The sequence below is a fragment of the Leptodactylus fuscus genome, chromosome 6 (assembly GCF_031893055.1).
Source record: "Leptodactylus fuscus isolate aLepFus1 chromosome 6, aLepFus1.hap2, whole genome shotgun sequence".
In the NCBI taxonomy this organism is placed as follows: Eukaryota; Metazoa; Chordata; class Amphibia; order Anura; family Leptodactylidae; genus Leptodactylus; species Leptodactylus fuscus.
The window spans coordinates 149256461-149274490 of NC_134270.1; the positions used below are offsets into that span (position 1 = coordinate 149256461).

The 18030-nt window shown below is 41.0% G+C and overlaps 1 protein-coding gene across 1 annotated transcript in view; it reads right to left on the reverse strand.

The window, feature by feature from the left end:
- The window catches only part of RALY (RALY heterogeneous nuclear ribonucleoprotein), a 164264-nt gene extending 154339 nt beyond the window's left edge, over positions 1–9925 (reverse strand). The window contains exon 1 of the mRNA XM_075277575.1: positions 9718–9925. The gene's annotated coding sequence lies outside the window, so the exon portion shown is untranslated. The remainder of the gene's footprint in view (positions 1–9717) is intronic.
- Between the last annotated feature and the right edge of the window lie 8105 nt (positions 9926–18030).

Here is an 18030-nt window from a genome sequence, read left to right on the forward strand (position 1 = left end):
TTCTATTCTACCACAGGTGTCAGATTGTGGGGATAACGTCTATCCTTAGGGAGAGACCACCTTAACGTCTATCCTTAACGTCTAACCACAGGTGTCCTAATACATATTGGTAGACAGTGTAGAATCAAAGGATTCTGAGAATCTGGAGAAATCCATGAGCACAAGAGACAAGGTTAACAGCCACTGTTGGATGCTCATGATCCCTGAGGCCCTTAGATGGGACTTCCATTAAAACAGGCATGAATCAGCAATGGAAATGTATGCATGGGTTTAGGAATACTTGGAAATCTTGGTCTGTGACTACAAATCACCCTGCAATCCACAAATGCAAGTGAAGCTGTATCATACAGACAAGAAGCCATATATTAACAACGTCCTGAAATGCCATCTTCTCAGGGCCAAAGCTTATTTAAAATGGACTGATGCAAAATGGAAAATTAATCCGTGGTCAGATAAATCAAAATGTGGAACCCTTAATGAAACCCATGAATGTCCTGTGGACTCCATACAAGAGGGACCATCCAGCTAGTTATCAGTGCACAGTTCAGAAGCCTGTGTCTCTGATGGTATGGGTTCACTTTATTGCTTATGGCATGGGTGGTTTACACATCTAGAAAGGTACTATCAATGCTGAGCAATATGGGGGCTTCACAACATATGCTCCAAAACAGACAATATCTCTTTCAGGTAAGGCCTTGCAAGGCCTCAGCAAAACTATGTTAAACCACGTAATGCATCTATTACAATAACATGGCTTCACAACGTCTGTGTGGCCTACCTGCAATCCAGACCATTCATCTACTGAAAACATTTGGAGCATTATGGATTTAAACACCGGGCAAAACAGCTAGAATGATATATTGGACAAGAATGGGGCAACATTCCTCTCCCAAACCTCCAAAGAGGTGATGCTACACAATGATAGATATGGTTGCTGCCATCAATTTCTAAATGAATTAATTTTTTTCAAATAAAATGGAGAAATGTTGAACTTTCACCTCTTTATATGTGTTCTATGTTCTATCATATAACTTTCACTATTTGATGTGTGTTCTATTGTGTAACTCTTACCTTCTGATGTATGTTATATGTTGTTATATGATGTAATACCATGTTTTATTTCTTATAAGTAAAAGTTACGTTTTATTTTAACGCTTGGTTTGCTGGAAAAATGCTTTTTTTGGTCTATGAGAAGTAGAAGTACTCCGATCCTAGACGATACTCCCTGGTGTCCACATTATACCAATAATGACTGAATATACGGCTGACATTAACAAGTCATAAAGTCTCAGCTACGATTATGCTCATGAGATTCAAGGAAAAAACAGAAGACGGAGGCCATGGTGACATTATGACAAGCTACAATGACTGTCCTCAAGAGACTTCCATCTCCACCAGCCTGGAGTCCATATTCATGTAGCATTATGCATATGTATATGTATGGTTGTGCCAACCCATACCCTACATTACAGCGTAATGGCGTAATATCAACCGAAACATTGCTTAAAAGGTAAAACTAGATCATGAAATCTATCTTTTTTTTTTTTCAAATCTGTTTTTATTTTATGATTTTGGAATTTTTTTTATTCCATTTTCTGTACTTGATTATGGCGGTGGCCATCTTGTCTGAGATTCTCCTCTGCTTTGTCATGGCCATAGACAGCAACAGTCTGGAGCTGCCTCATTAGAAAACTCTTCCATAGATTTCAGACATGTTTTGTGGATAGATGGGGAATTGATAAGCTGTGACATAATCTATTATCAGTATTAGATGCAATGATGATTGTTATATGGTTTTATCTATAGAGGTGTTATTTTCAATTGTAATCTTGTGTGTCTTGTCCATGAGGTGACTGTTGCAAGAAAAAACCCCTACAGAAAGGGAACATGTCAGTCTATAATTAGTCTTACTGGTCAGAGTGAACATTTTTAAATATAGATAGAAACATGGAAACATTTTTAAAAAATTTAAAAATATGTTTAACATAAAACTTTGGTTTAAAAAGTAGATTTATTCGGTATATATTTAGGTATATATAGGGAATTTATACATAACCCTTTATTACAACTTATTGCCCCCATTTGTGAATAGGTAGCATATAAAATATTCCACTACTGTAAAAATTTATGCTAAAATAACTATATGGCCTGGGCTAGCCTTACTTTACACTCTGCACAGTTTCATCGAGTTCCTAAATAACACAAGCAAAGAGTGTTGGCCAAAAGTATTGGCACCCCTGCAATTCTGTTAGATAATACTCATTGTCTTCCAGAAAATGATTGCAATCACAAACTCTTTGGTATTATTATCTTCATTTAATTTGTCTTCAATGGAAAACCACAAAAAGAATTGTCAAAAAGCCAAATTGGATATAATTCCACACCAAACATAAAAAAGGGGTGGACAAAAGTATTGGCACTGTTTGAAAAATCATGTGATGCTTCTCTAATTTGTGTAATTTACAGTACCTGTTACTTACCTGAGGCATCTAACAGGTGGTGGCAATAACTAAATCACACTTGCAGCCAGTTGAAATGGATTAAAGTTGACTCAACCTCTGTCCTGTGTCCTTGTGTGTACCACATTGAGCATGGAGAAAAGAAAGAAGACCAAAGAACTGTCAAGTCTGAGGACTTGAGAAGCAAAATTGTGAGGAAGCATGAGCAATCTCAAGGCTACAAGTCCATCTCCAAAGACCTGAATGTTCCTGTGTCTACTGTGCGCAGTGTCATCAAGAAGTGTAAAGCCCATGGCACTGTGGCTAACCTCCCTAGATGTGGACGGAAAAGAAAAATTGACAAGAGATTTTAATGCAAGATTGTGCGGATGGTGGATAAAGAACCTCGACTAACATCCAAACAAGTTCAAGCTGCCCTGCAGTCTGAGGGTACAACAGTGTCACCCCGTACTATCCGTAGGCGTCTGAATGAGAAGGGACTGTATGGTAGGAGACCCAGGAAGACCCCACTTCTTACCCAGAGACATAAAAAAGCCAGACTGGAGTTTACCAAAACTTACCTGAGAAAGCCAAAAATGTTTTGGAAGAATGTTCTCTGGTCACATGAGACAAAAGTAGGAAAAGGCATCAACATAGAGTTTACAGGAAAAAAAGAGGCCTTCAAAGAAAAGAACACAGTCCCTACAGTCAGACATGGCGGAGGTTCCCTGATGTTTTGTGGTTGCTTTGCTGCCCCTGGCACTGGACTGCTTGACTGTGTGCATGGCATTATGAAGTCTGAACGCTACCAACACATTGTGCAGCATAATGTAGGGCCCAGTGTGAGAAAGCTGGGTCTCCCTCAGAGGTCATGGGTCTTCCAGCAGGACAATGAGCCAAAACACACTTCAGGTCAGCACTAGAAAATGGTTTGAGAGAAAGCCCTGGAGACTTGTAAAGTGGCAGCAATGAGTCCAGCCCTGAATCCCATAGAACACCTGTGGGGGAGAGATCTCTTGGTGGCAGTTTGGAGAAGGCCCCCTTCACATCTCAGGGACCTGGAGCAGTTTGCCAAAGAAGAATGGTCTAAAATTCCAGCAGAGCCTTGTAAGAAACTCATTGATGGTTACCGGAAGCGGTTGTGCGCAGTTATTGTGTCTAAAGGTTGTGCTACCAAGTATTAGGCTGAGGGGGCCAATACTTCTGTCCGGCCCATTTTTGGAGTTTTGTGTAAAATGATCAATGATTTGACCTTTTTTTTTCATTCTCTTTTGTGTTTTTTCATTGCAAGCAAAATAAATGAAGATATTAATACCGAAGAGTTTGTGCTTGCAATCATTTTCTGGAAAAAAAGAGAGTATTATCTGACAGAATTGCAGGGGTGCCAATACTTTTGGCCAACACTGTACACCACGTACAAGTAACGATATCATACAGTCCCCAAATACTGCCAGTCACTTATATGGCACTGCCCAGCCATTTAGAGGTTGATGCATGATGTGCCTTTAAAAGGTTTGGGATCCGGTTACAACCCCAGATGCCAAGACTACCAGGACTACAGGTCAAACCCTTGTATTCAATATATGTAGTATTCCGCTATGTATATTTAGTAATCTGCTATGTATATGTAGTATTCCGCTAGGTATATGTAGTATTCCGCTATGTATATGTAGTATTCCGCTATGTATACGTAGTATTCTGCTATGTATATGTAGTATTGCGCTGTGTATATGTAGTATTCCGCTATGTGTATGTAGTACTCCGCTATGTATATGTAGTATTCCGCTATGTATATGTAGTATTCCGCTATGTATATGTAGTATTCCGCTATGTATACGTGGTATTCCGCTATGTATATGTAGTATTCCGCTATGTATATGTAGTATTCTGCTATGTATATGTAGTATTCTGCTATGTACTGTATATGTAGTATTGCGCTGTGTATATGTAGTATTCCACTATGTATATGTAGTATTCTGCTATGTATATGTAGTACTCCGCTATGTATATGTAGTATTCTGCTATGTATATATATTATTCCGCTATATACTGTATATGTAGTATTCCGCTATATATATGTAGTATTCTGCTATGTATATGTAGTATTCCACGATGTATATGTAGTATTCCATGATGTATATGTAGTATTCCACTATGTATATGTAGTATTCCGCTGTGTATATGTAGTATTCCGCTATGTATATGTAGTATTCCGCTATGTATATGTAATATTCCGCTATGTATATGTAGTATTCCGCTGTGTATATGTAGTATTCCACTATGTGTATGTAGTACGCCGCTATGTATATGTAGTATTCAGCTATGTATATGTAGTACTCCGCTATGTATATGTAGTATTCTGCTATGTATATGTAGTACTCCGCTATGTATATGTAGTATTCCACTATGTACAGTATATGTAGTATTCTGCAATGTATATGTAGTATTCCGCTATGTATATGTAGTATTCTGCTATGTACAGTATATGTAGTATTCTGCAATGTATATTTAGTACTCCACTATGTATATGTAGTATTGCGCTATGTATATGTAGTATTCCATTATGTATATGTAGTACTCCGCTATGTATATGTAGTATTGTGCTGTGTATATGTAGTATTCCACTATGTATATGTAGTATTCCGCTATGTATATGTAGTATTGCGCTATGTATATGTAGCATTCCGCTGTGTATATGTAGTATTCCACTATGTATATGTAGTATTCTGCAATGTATATGTAGTATTCCACTATGTATATGTAGTATTCCACTATGTATATGTACTATTCTGCAATGTATATGTAGTATTCCACTATGTATATGTAGTATTCCGCTATGTATATGTAGTATTCTGCAATGTATATGTAGTATTCCACTATGTATATGTAGTATTGCGCTATGTATATGTAGTATTCCGCTATGTATATGTAGTATTCCACTATGTATATGTAGTATTCTGCAATGTATATGTAGTATTCCGCTATGTATATGTAGTATTCCGCTATGTATATGTAGTATTCCACTATGTATATGTAGTATTCTGCAATGTATATGTAGTATTCCACTATGTATATGTAGTATTCCGCTATGTATATGTAGTATTCTGCAATGTATATGTAGTATTCCACTATGTATATGTAGTATTCCGCTATGTATATGTAGTATTGCGCTATGTATATGTAGTATTCCGCTATGTATATGTAGTACTCCGCTATGTATATGTAGTATTGTGCTGTGTATATGTAGTATTCCACTATGTATATGTAGTATTCCGCTATGTATATGTAGTATTGCGCTATGTATATGTAGCATTCCGCTGTGTATATGTAGTATTCCACTATGTATATGTAGTATTCCACTATGTATATGTAGTATTCTGCAATGTATATGTAGTATTCCACTATGTATATGTAGTATTCTGCAATGTATATGTAGTATTCCACTATGTATATGTAGTATTCTGCAATGTATATGTAGTATTCTGCTATGTATATGTAGTATTCCGCTATGTATATGTAGTATTCTGCAATGTATATGTAGTATTCCACTATGTATATGTAGTATTCCGCTATGTATATGTAGTATTGCGCTATGTATATGTAGTATTCCGCTATGTATATGTAGTATTCCGCTATGTATATGTAGTATTCCACTATGTATATGTAGTATTCTGCAATGTATATGTAGTATTCCACTATGTATATGTAGTATTCTGCAATGTATATGTAGTATTCCGCTATGTATATGTAGTATTCCGCTATGTATATGTAGTATTCCGCTATGTATATGTAGTATTCCACTATGTATATGTAGTATTCTGCTATGTATATGTAGTATTCCTTATGTATATGTAGTATTCCACGATGTATATGTAGTATTCCACGATGTATATGTAGTATTCCACTATGTATATGTAGTATTCCACTATGTATATGTAGTATTCCGCTATGTATATGTAGTATTCCACTATGTATATGTAGTATTCCGCTATATATATGTAGTATTCCGCTATGTATATGTAGTATTCTGCTATGTATATGTAGTACTCCGCTATGTATATGTAGTATTCTGCTATGTATATGTAGTATTCCGCTATGTATATGTAGAATTCCACTATGTATATGTAGTATTCCGCTATGTATATGTAGAATTCCACTATGTATATGTAGTATTCTGCTATGTATATGTAGTATTCCACTATGTATATGTAGTATTCTGCTATGTATATGTAGTATTCCGCTATGTATATATATTATTCCGCAATATACTGTATATGTAGTATTCTTCTATATATATGTAGTATTCTGCTATGTATATGTAGTATTCTGCTATGTATATGTAGTATTCCTCTCTATATATGTAGTATTCCATTATGTATATGTAGTATTCCGCTATGTATATGTAGTATTCTGCTATGTATATTTAGTACTCCGCTATGTATATATATTATTCCGCAATATACTGTATATGTAGTATTCTGCTATATATATGTAGTATTCTGCTATGTATATGTAGTACTCCGCTATGTATATGTAGTATTGCGCTATGTATATGTAGTATTCCATTATGTATATGTAGTATTCCACTATGTATATGTAGTATTCCGCTATGTATATGTAGTATTCCGCTATGTATATGTAGTATTCCGCTATGTATATGTAGTATTGTGCTATGTATATGTAGCATTCCGCTGTGTATATGTAGTACTCCGCTATGTATATGTAGTATTCCGCTATATATATGCAGTATTCCGCTATGTATATGTAGTATTGTGCTATGTATATGTAGCATTCCGCTGTGTATATGTAGTACTCCGCTATGTATATGTAGTATTCCTTATATATATGTAGTATTCCACGATGTATATGTAGTATTCCACGATGTATATGTAGTATTCCGCTATATATATGTAGTATTCCACTATGTATATGTAGTATTCTGCTATGTATATGTAGTACTCCGCTATGTATATGTAGTATTCTGCTATGTATATGTAGTATTCTGCTATGTATATGTAGTACTCCGCTATGTATATGTAGTATTCTGCTATGTATATATATTATTCCTCTATATACTGTATATGTAGTATTCTGCTATGTATATGTAGTACTCCGCTATGTATATGTAGTATTCTGCTATGTATATATATTATTCCTCTATATACTGTATATGTAGTATTCTGCTATGTATATGTAGTATTCCGCTGTGTATATGTAGTATTCTGCTATGTATATGTAGTATTCTGCTATGTATATGTAGTATTCTGCTATGTATACGTAGTATTCCTCTCTATATATGTAGTATTCCATTATGTATATATAGTATTCCGCTATGTATATGTAGTACTCCGCTATGTATATGTAGTATTCCGCTATGTATATATATTATTCCGCTATATACTGTATATGTAGTATTCCGCTATATATATGTAGTATTCTGCTATGTATATGTATAGTGTTCTGCTATGTATACGTAGTATTCCTCTCTATAGATGTAGTATTCCATTATGTATATGTAGTATTCTGCTATGTATATGTAGTACTCCGCTATGTATATGTAGTAGTCCGCTATGTATATATATTATTCCGCTATATACTGTATATGTAGTACTCCGCTATATATATGTAGTATTCCGCTATGTATATATATTATTCCGCTATATACTGTATATGTAGTATTCCTCTATATATATGTAGTATTCCATTATGTATATGTAGTATTCCACGATGTATATGTAGTGTTCCGCTATGTATATGTAGTGTTCCGCTATGTATATGTAGTATTCCACTATGTATATATACAGTATTATTCCTCTATATATATGTAGTATACCACTATGTTACACAGTACATAACATTTTAAACTTAGAAATATATAGTTATATATATGTATATAATTGAAAAAGTTTTGTTCCCTTAGATGTTGTTCGGTATACGGGTGCTTGACATTCTCCGCACATATACGACATTATGTAATTCCATAGACATACAGTGCCAAGGTGAACTTTTCATCCCCCCCCTTCATTTCTGCCGTCTTCCCTTTCTCTCCCATATGACGCCCACATTCTTAATTGGTGTTCAGACAGAATAAAAGAGCAACATAAATGCAATGACCTCGTCTGTAGGATGGACCGAGCAGGATCTGACAACCAGAGACCCTGTTACTGATACGACAACACGAAAAAAAATAAATGAAATATTCAGATCTTAGCAACCATCTCAATGAAGTAGTTCAGACATTTGCATTGCATTGGGACTGCTGTGCCGAATTCAGGTGAGACTCCTACAAATCTATAGATGCTTTGATCCTATTCCACAAGGTAGGGCATTGTAGTGATAATTCAATAAGGACCGAATACATACAGTATAGGAAGAATTCCTCTATCCCATTATTAGTTTGACAGATATCTGGTTAGAAACCCTTTAAGTGCAAAATTCCATCCACAAATACGGCAACATCAAAGACCATAGCAGACTGGAGCATGCAAGACAAAATTCACCGTACCCTGTGAAATCTCAAATTCTTGCAAAAATCCATACAAAAGCGCTATCTGTTTAAGGTATCATTTATTGCAATTCTGTCCAATGGGTAACAACTTAACAATACAATCATTTTTAAATCTCGTTCCGTCATGTGTTGGACTTAACCCTTCGCCATACAGAAAGGCCATAAACAGAGTGTCGAGCAATGCAATGCAGGCCTGTATGTCATCAGAGGTGTCCATTAAATAACGTCAACGTTCTCTTCATATCAGATATAAAATCGCTTAAAATCACTTGGCGTCGCAAAGAAAAAAAAAACAAAAAAAGACTGCCACATTGCTTATTTACATTTATCCACACCAATACATATACTTCAGAAAAAAAACACAAAAACAGTCCTACTTCATTGCAAAAAAATTCATTAAAAAAACCCAAAAAAATAAAGAATAAAACAAAGCAAAGAAAAGAAAACAAGAAAAAAAAAATCAGAGAAGATTTTAATCATCTATCATATAAAAATACAAGGAAATAAGAAACAAACCCAAAATTATCTGGGTTTTTTTTTTTTTAAGGAAAAATATCCATTTTTTTTTTCCCCCCCCTAGAAGAAATAAACAAAAATGTCAGAGCCTAAAAGTTGTGACATTCACTAGAACACAGCACACAGCGAGATCGAATGAAGTCGACGATTTTTGTCCCCTTTTTTTCAGATACCAAAAAAAAAAACAAAGAAAAAAAAACAAAAAAAGAAGAAAAGAAAAATAAAGAATGTAAAAAAAGGCAAAAAAGTACTCACCGGAGCAAGAAAATGTCAGAGGTAAAAAGGTCACAAGAAGAAGAAGAGAGTCAATAGAAGGAAGGTAGGAGGAGAGGTAGGAGGAAGTGTGGAAAAGGGCAGATGCTCAGATACAATGTATCAGCTGCTGTACCAGGCTGGATACAAAGTAACAGCATCAAGGGACTAGAGGCTGCATACTACCCACTGGATCAGACCACTGCGCTGAAGTGGGGGTGGCAGGGTAGTCAGGGTACTTTAAAGCATTAGTCCTCGAGGTCGTCTAGGCTATCGCTAATGTCCACCCGCCGCGGAGATTCTAGACTATTATTTTTATGGCTGTATTAGTAGATGAGGAGTAACTATGGATGTGATCCTTTCCCTGTTCGTCTCCCGCACCCCTGCTCCTTGTTCTCGGTATGGTCAAGTCCAGTTGATGCCTTATTAAATAGCTGGAGCTGTATAATGTTGAGCTTCAGATGAGAAAGGAGGGGGAGAGAGGTGGATGTGCTTGTGCGCGCTGTCTGTGCATGATTAATCAAGACCAAATAACACTATTTGTATGCCTGCTAGACTGCGCTCCATTGGTGTGTCTGTGGGCATGTGTGCGCCTGTGTGCTTCATGCAAGAATACAAATGAATGCGCACATTCACACACACAAGAAGGATTACTAAATGCTCACTACATTGGGAGTCATGTATCAATGGTGATGTCTGGGAGACGCGCAGGGGCTGCGGTAGATCGAAATCCTTAAGTAATAGTCATACGTTGGGAATAGTTCGAACAGTCCGAAAGAAGGAGGAAATATTGCCAAACTTGGGGAAATTCTGCAAGATATCAGCAGATGTTATGTTTTCAAAACAGGGCACTACAATTTAAAGGGGACCTTTTACCACCTCCACGGACTCCAACGCCTCAGGGTCCATTCACACGTAGATAAATGGCGTGGAATTTCAGCGTTGTATAAAAACCTTCCCATTGAATTCAATGGGTTCCTTTTTCTGAACCCACCGAAGTCAATGGGAGGCTCCACACCAAATTCCTCACCGTGTGAACGGACCCTTATATTTTGTAATTGGAGATTTGGGCGCAGATGGAATTCTTTGTCGGCCCCCTATTGTTCCTGAGCAATTGGTGCTCTTTCAGCACTCACTATGATATTTAGGTTCTTTACTATACAGTGGGTGGTCCTTGGCAAGTGCAGATAAACAAGGACCGCCCACTTGATCGTAGAAAGCGAAATTAGTATATTGAGTGCAGAGAAATGATTGCTCAGGAATGGCGGGGGCTAATAAAAAAAAATTCCAACTTTGCTGGAGTCAAGGGAGGAAGAAAAGAGTTGTGGTTGGTGGAGATGGTGGAAAATCCTCTTCCAAGCCTAAAGAAGACCCAGTATATCTAACAGCTGGATTACACCTTTCCAATGGAGACCTTCACCAATCTCATGTTGCACAAAAGTGATGTTTCATGATTTTAATTAAAAAAACATATGATCCTTGGATGCTGATGAGCTGTAAGTAGTCATAGGGGCATTACCTTCTTCTTCTGGTCATACTGTCACCAAATTGTGTCTGGGCAGGTGTGATTGACAGGTCTCCTGCTGTTGTATGACATCACCTGCTAGCCACCCTAGCCACATCTTGCTTGTGCCTGCTTTTCTCTACATTGTCCCAAGCTTTAGGAGGCTTCTGCTCAGGACAATGTAGATAGAAGAAGGCACAATGATGTGTGTGTGACATCGGGTGGTGGATAGGGATGGTAGTTCACAGGGTAGCGCCACACAGCATGGGAAGTGTCTATCACATCTGCCAGGATGCAAGGCATGACCAGAAGAAACAGATACCGACCTCCCGGACTACTTAGGGCCAGTGGCGTAACTAGAAATGGTGGGGTCCCGTGGCGAACTTTTGAAATGCCCCCCCCCCCCTCGACCGACGCTGAAGACCCTGACCCCCCCCCCCCCCCGCATTTCTGCGTGCTCTATTATGCCCCATAGTGGCCCCTACACACAGTATTATGTCCCATATTGGCCCCATGGACACAGTATTATGCCCCATAGTGGCCCCTGCACACAGTATTATGCCCCATAGTGGCCCCTGCACACAGTATAATGTCCCATAGCAGCCTTTGCACACAGTATTATGTCCCATAGTGGCCCCTACACACAGTATTATCCCCCATATTGGCCCCATGGACACAGTATTATGCCCCATAGTGGCTCCTGCACACAGTGTTATGCCCCACAGTGGCCCCTGCACACAGTATTATGCCCCATAGTGGTCCTTGCACACAGTATTATGCCCCATAGTGGCCCCTACACACAGTATTATGCCCCATAGTGGCCCCTGCACATACTATTATGCCCCATAGTGGCCCCTGCACATACTATTATGCTCCATAGTGACCCCTGCACACAGTATTATCCCCCATAGTGACCCCTGCACACAGTATTATGCCCCATAGTGGCCCCTGCACATACTATTATGCCCCATAGTGGCCTCTGCACACAGTATTATGCCCCATAGTGGCCCTTGCACACAGTATTATGCCCCATAGTGGCCCCTACACACAGTATTATGCCCCATAGTGGCCCCTGCACATACTATTATGCCCCATAGTGGCCCCTGCACATACTATTATGCTCCATAGTGACCCCTGCACACAGTATTATCCCCCATAGTGACCCCTGCACACAGTATTATCCCCCATAGTGACCCTTGCACACAGTATTATGCCCCATAGTGGCCCCTGCGCACAGTATTATGCCCCATAGTGACCCCTGCACACAGTATTATGCCCCACAGTGGCCCTTGCACACAGTATTATGCCCCACAGTGGCCCCTGCACACAGTAGTATGTCCCACAGTGGCCCCTGCACACAGTATTATGCCCCATAGTGGTCCTTGCACACAGTATTATGCCCCATAGTGGCCCTTGCACACAGTATTATGCCCCATAGTGGCCCCTGCACACAGTAGTATGTCCCACAGTGGCCCCTGCACACAGTATTATGCCCCATAGTGGCCCTTGCACACAGTATTATGCCCCATAGTGGCCCCTGCACACAGTATTATGCCCCATACTGACCCCTGCACACACTATTATGCCCCATAGTGGCCCCTGCACACAGTATTATGCCCCATAGTGGCCCCTGCACACACTATTATGCCTCATAGTGGCCCTTGCACACAGTATTATGCCCCATAGTGGCCCCTGCACATACTATTATGCCCCATAGTGGCCTCTGCACACAGTATTATGCCCCATAGTGGCCCTTGCACACAGTATTATGCCCCATAGTGGCCCCTGCGCACAGTATTATGCCCCATTGTGGCTCCTGCACACAGTGTTATGCCCCACAGTGGCCCCTGCACACAGTATTATGCCCCATAGTGGCCCTTGCACACAGTATTATGCCCCATAGTGGCCCTTGCACACAGTATTATGCCCCATAGTAGCCCTTGCACACATTATTATGCCCCATAGTGGCCCTTGCACACAGTATTATGCCCCATAGTAGCCCTTGCACACAGTATTATGCCCCATAGTGGCCCCTACACACAGTATTATGTCCCATAGTGGTCCTTGCACACAGTATTATGCCCCATAGTGGCCCCTACACACAGTATTATGCCCCATAGTGGCCCCTGCACATACTATTATGCCCCATAGTGGCCCCTGCACATACTATTATGCTCCATAGTGACCCCTGCACACAGTATTATCCCCCATAGTGACCCCTGCACACAGTATTATCCCCCATAGTGACCCTTGCACACAGTATTATGCCCCATAGTGGCCCCTGCGCACAGTATTATGCCCCACAGTGGCCCTTGCACACAGTATTATGCCCCACAGTGGCCCCTGCACACAGTAGTATGTCCCACAGTGGCCCCTGCACACAGTATTATGCCCCATAGTGGCCCCTGCACACAGTAGTATGTCCCACAGTGGCCCCTGCACACAGTATTATGCCCCATAGTGGCCCTTGCACACAGTATTATGCCCCACAGTGGCCCCTGCACACAGTAGTATGTCCCACAGTGGCCCCTGCACACAGTATTATGCCCCATAGTGGCCCTTGCACACAGTATTATGCCCCATAGTGGCCCCTGCACACAGTATTATGCCCCATACTGACCCCTGCACACACTATTATGCCCCACAGTGGCCCCTGCACACAGTATTATGCCCCATAGTGGCCCCTGCACACACTATTATGCCTCATAGTGGCCCTTGCACACAGTATTATGCCCCATAGTGACCCCTGCACACAGTGTTATGCCCCATAGTGGTCCTTGCGCACAGTATTATGCCCCATAGTAGCCCTTGCACACAGTATTATGCCCCATAGTAGCCCTTGCACACAGTATTATGCCACACAGTGGCCCCTGCACACAGTAGTATGTCCCACAGTGGCCCCTGCACACAGTATTATGCCCCATAGTGATCCTTGCGCACAGTATTATGCCCCATAGTAGCCCTTGCACACAGTATTATGCCCCATAGTAGCCCTTGCACACAGTATTATGCCACACAGTGGCCCCTGCACACAGTATTATGCCACACAGTGGCCCCTGCACACAGTAGTATGTCCCACAGTGGCCCCTGCACACAGTAGTATGTCCCACAGTGGCCCCTGCACACAGTATTATGCCCCATAGTGGCCCCTGCACACAGTATTATGCCCCATACTGACCCCTGCACACACTATTATGCCCCATAGTGGCCCCTGCACACAGTATTATGCCCCATAGTGGCCCTTGCACACAGTATTATGCCCCATAGTGACCCCTGCACACAGTGTTATGCCCCATAGTGGTCCTTGCGCACGGTATTATGCCCCATAGTAGCCCTTGCACACAGTATTATGCCCCATAGTAGCCCTTGCACACAGTATTATGCCACACAGTGGCCCCTGCACACAGTAGTATGTCCCACAGTGGCCCTTGCACACAGTATTATGCCCCACAGTGGTCCCTGCACACAGTATTATGCCCCATAGTGGCCCCTGCACACAGTATTATGCCCCATAGTGGCCCTTGCACACAGTATTATGCCCCATAGTGGCCCTTGCACACAGTATTATGTCCCATAGTGGCCCCTGCACATAGTGTTATACCACATAGTGGCCCTTGCACACAGTATTATGTCCCATAGTGGCCCCTGCGCACAGTATTATGTCCCCATAGTGGCCCCTGCACACAGTATTATGCCCCATAGTGGCCCCTGCACACAGTATTATGCCCTATAGTGGCCCCTGCACACAGTATTATGCCCCATAGTGGCCCTTGCACACAGTATTATGCCCCATAGTGGCCCTTGCACACAGTATTATGTCCCATAGTGGCCCCTGCACATAGTGTTATACCACATAGTGGCCCTTGCACACAGTATTATGCCCCATAGTGGCCCATGCTGCCCCCTGGTAGTTACGCACCTGCTTAGAGCTCATATATAAGTTGTTAAAAGCAACTTTGTGCAACTGAGAGATTAGTGAAGGACATCACTGGATCGTGGAAATCTGAAAGGGAAAATCCACTTGACAGGTTTTCTTTAAGGGCTTCTCTGCTTTGGACAATCCCTACTTTTAGAAGGCTTTTCTAGAGAATAAGCTGATCACAGTGTCCTGTTGCTGGGACCTCTAACGATGACTTGTTTTTGGAGGGGAACTTCTCAGTGTTCAATTACTCTGCAGCGCCTCCACAGGGGAAACATAGCAGTGCACAATATACACAATGTACAATCAAATGACTCTGGTTTTCTGTGTAATTCTGGACAGGTCCCCTAGGTAAAGATGTTTTTTTTTTTTCAGATTTCCACACTGGCCAAGAGATGAGGATCCTCAACAGAGGGCAATGCTATTAACTCAATGAAACACATTTCCTAAGTCCCTTTGCCAGAAAAGTGTTGTAAAAGTTGTCGCAAGTATCTTTTTTCCTAAAAGAGTCCATGATGAGGATGTTCACGTGGACACGGCCATGGACCCTGAGATCTATGCTATCTATGAGTTGGTGTGGATTTTATTTAGGGGCTCTACCTCCCGGAGGATACCCCTAATTTATGACATGGCCTATATTTAGGAATATAATAAAAATTGGTCCCAGCCATGTCCTGTTTACATTGCCGGCAGATCTTCAGAACCGTAGCCTTGGGACTGATAATAGAGAAGAGCTGAACACATTTTACACATAATGGCATATCACGCACTCCAGATACACATGGACACAAGATTACGTCACATTCCACCTTGGTTAACTAGGTAGCGATTCGCGGAAAATACTAAATGTTCTACGAAGGAGCGATGAGTTCTGTCTTCCCGGTAGGTGACCTACTCTACCGCACGTGCGTCAAGGATTCTTACTCTTTTTTTATCCGAAGAGGTTATAAGGGCTGATATCTGGGGAGCCGCATATTTTTTTTCATAAATGAAATCCTATATATTCCAGGTCCCAAAGGCCACCTCTCTGCCTGAAATACAACTTTTCTATTAGATGAGCCATGTTTTTTATTGGCCCAATTATTATATTCTACCGGATTATATCAAAAATAGGAATATTGCTACCCAATGCTTGATGTCTCCTGTACATTGTAACTGACAGCCCATGTCTCTGGGCTCCTTACATGGAAGCTCGGAAATATGTATCATATAAACACAGGTCAGTCCTATTTCCTCTTACATTAAACTCCTTACCCCCTGCCATTTTATGCTCTCAGTATGTTTCCAAACAGATCGAAACTTGGCGTTTTATACCATGGCCGCCTGCTGAAATACACTCCCCCCGGTTTGCTGTCTTTCTATTTGAAGGAAAGTATTTGATTTTCTGGTACTCAGAAATTTTCGATTGTTTTAAAAAAGTTGTGATGGGTCAAGTTCTTATTCACATCCCAAGGGCAGAAGAGTGGGATACAATGGCTAACTTATATTGTCCGTGCAGAGAAGAATGGAGACTAGAGATAAGCGAACAGTAAAATGTTCGAGGTTCGATATTCGTTTCGAGTAACCCCTCAATATTCGACTACTCGAATCGAATATCGAACCCTATTATAGTCTATGGGGGGAAAATGCTCGTTTCAGGGGTAGGCAATATTCGATCAAATTATACTTACCAAGTCCACGAGTGAGGGTCGGGCTGGATCCTCCGAGAAGTCTTCTCCTTGCAGCGTCCCCGCGGCATCTTCCGGCTCTGAATTCACTCTGCCAGGCATCGGGCCTAGGCAGAGCCGACTGCGCATGCCCGCACTACAAGCGGACATGCGCAGTCGGCTCTGCCCAGGCCCAATGCCTGGCAGAGTGAATGAAGAGCCGGAAGGCGCCGCGGGGACGCTGCAAGGAGAAGACTTCTAAAGGTAGGAGAAGAACCAGCATTGACTGGCTGACTGTATAGCATTCGGCCAATCAATGCTGGTTCTGCATTGAACTTTTACATTCGAATAGCGAGTGGTACTCGATCAAGTACCAGTATTTCGAATACCATAGTATTCGATCGAATACCTACTCGATCGAGTACTACTTGCTCATCTCTAATGGAGACCCTACTCTGTATGGCTACAAAACCAAAAAGTTGTCTCTATGGTGCCAAATTCTTTCCTGAAGGGGTTTTCTGAAAATAAAAATAGGGTCTAATTCAGGGGTAGGGAACCTTCGGCTCTCCATCTGCTGTGAAACTACAACTACCAACATGCTCCATTCACTTCCATGGGAGTTCCAAGAACAGTAGAGCAAGTATGCATGCTGGGAGTTGTAGTTTGGCAACATTTGGAGAGCCGAAGGTTCCCTACCCCTGGTCTAATTTTTCTCTCCCCAGAAACAGCACCTCCCCTATCCACGGTTTGCGTCTGGTATTGCAGTCATTCCATTCACTTATAATGCTGGATACATTCAACGCAATCTGCATGACCTAAGGAAATGGAATATCTTTGTCCATACAACCCATTAAGAGCAAAAAAACAAATTAATCCACAACACAAGTCTAAGGCTTACCCTTGGATTTTTGCCTTACATTCAATGGATTCACATCAGACTTTGACCATTCGTTGGTATCAATTTATGGGTGACTACTAGAGATGAGCGAATAGCATCCGAAACTATAGTTTCAAATACCTCGCTCCATAGGAATATGCCGGCAGCCGGTGCTTAACCCCTTGCTTTTGGCCACTCCCATTCATTCCTATGGGAGTGAGGTATTCGAAACTATGTCTCGAATACTATTTGAATCAACTCTAGTGACTACCTATCGTACTTTTCCACATTGTCATTGATATTTCAATTCTATTTTTTCACGACGCAGATTTTAGTTCTGCAGGAGAAAAAAATCAATTTCCATATGAAC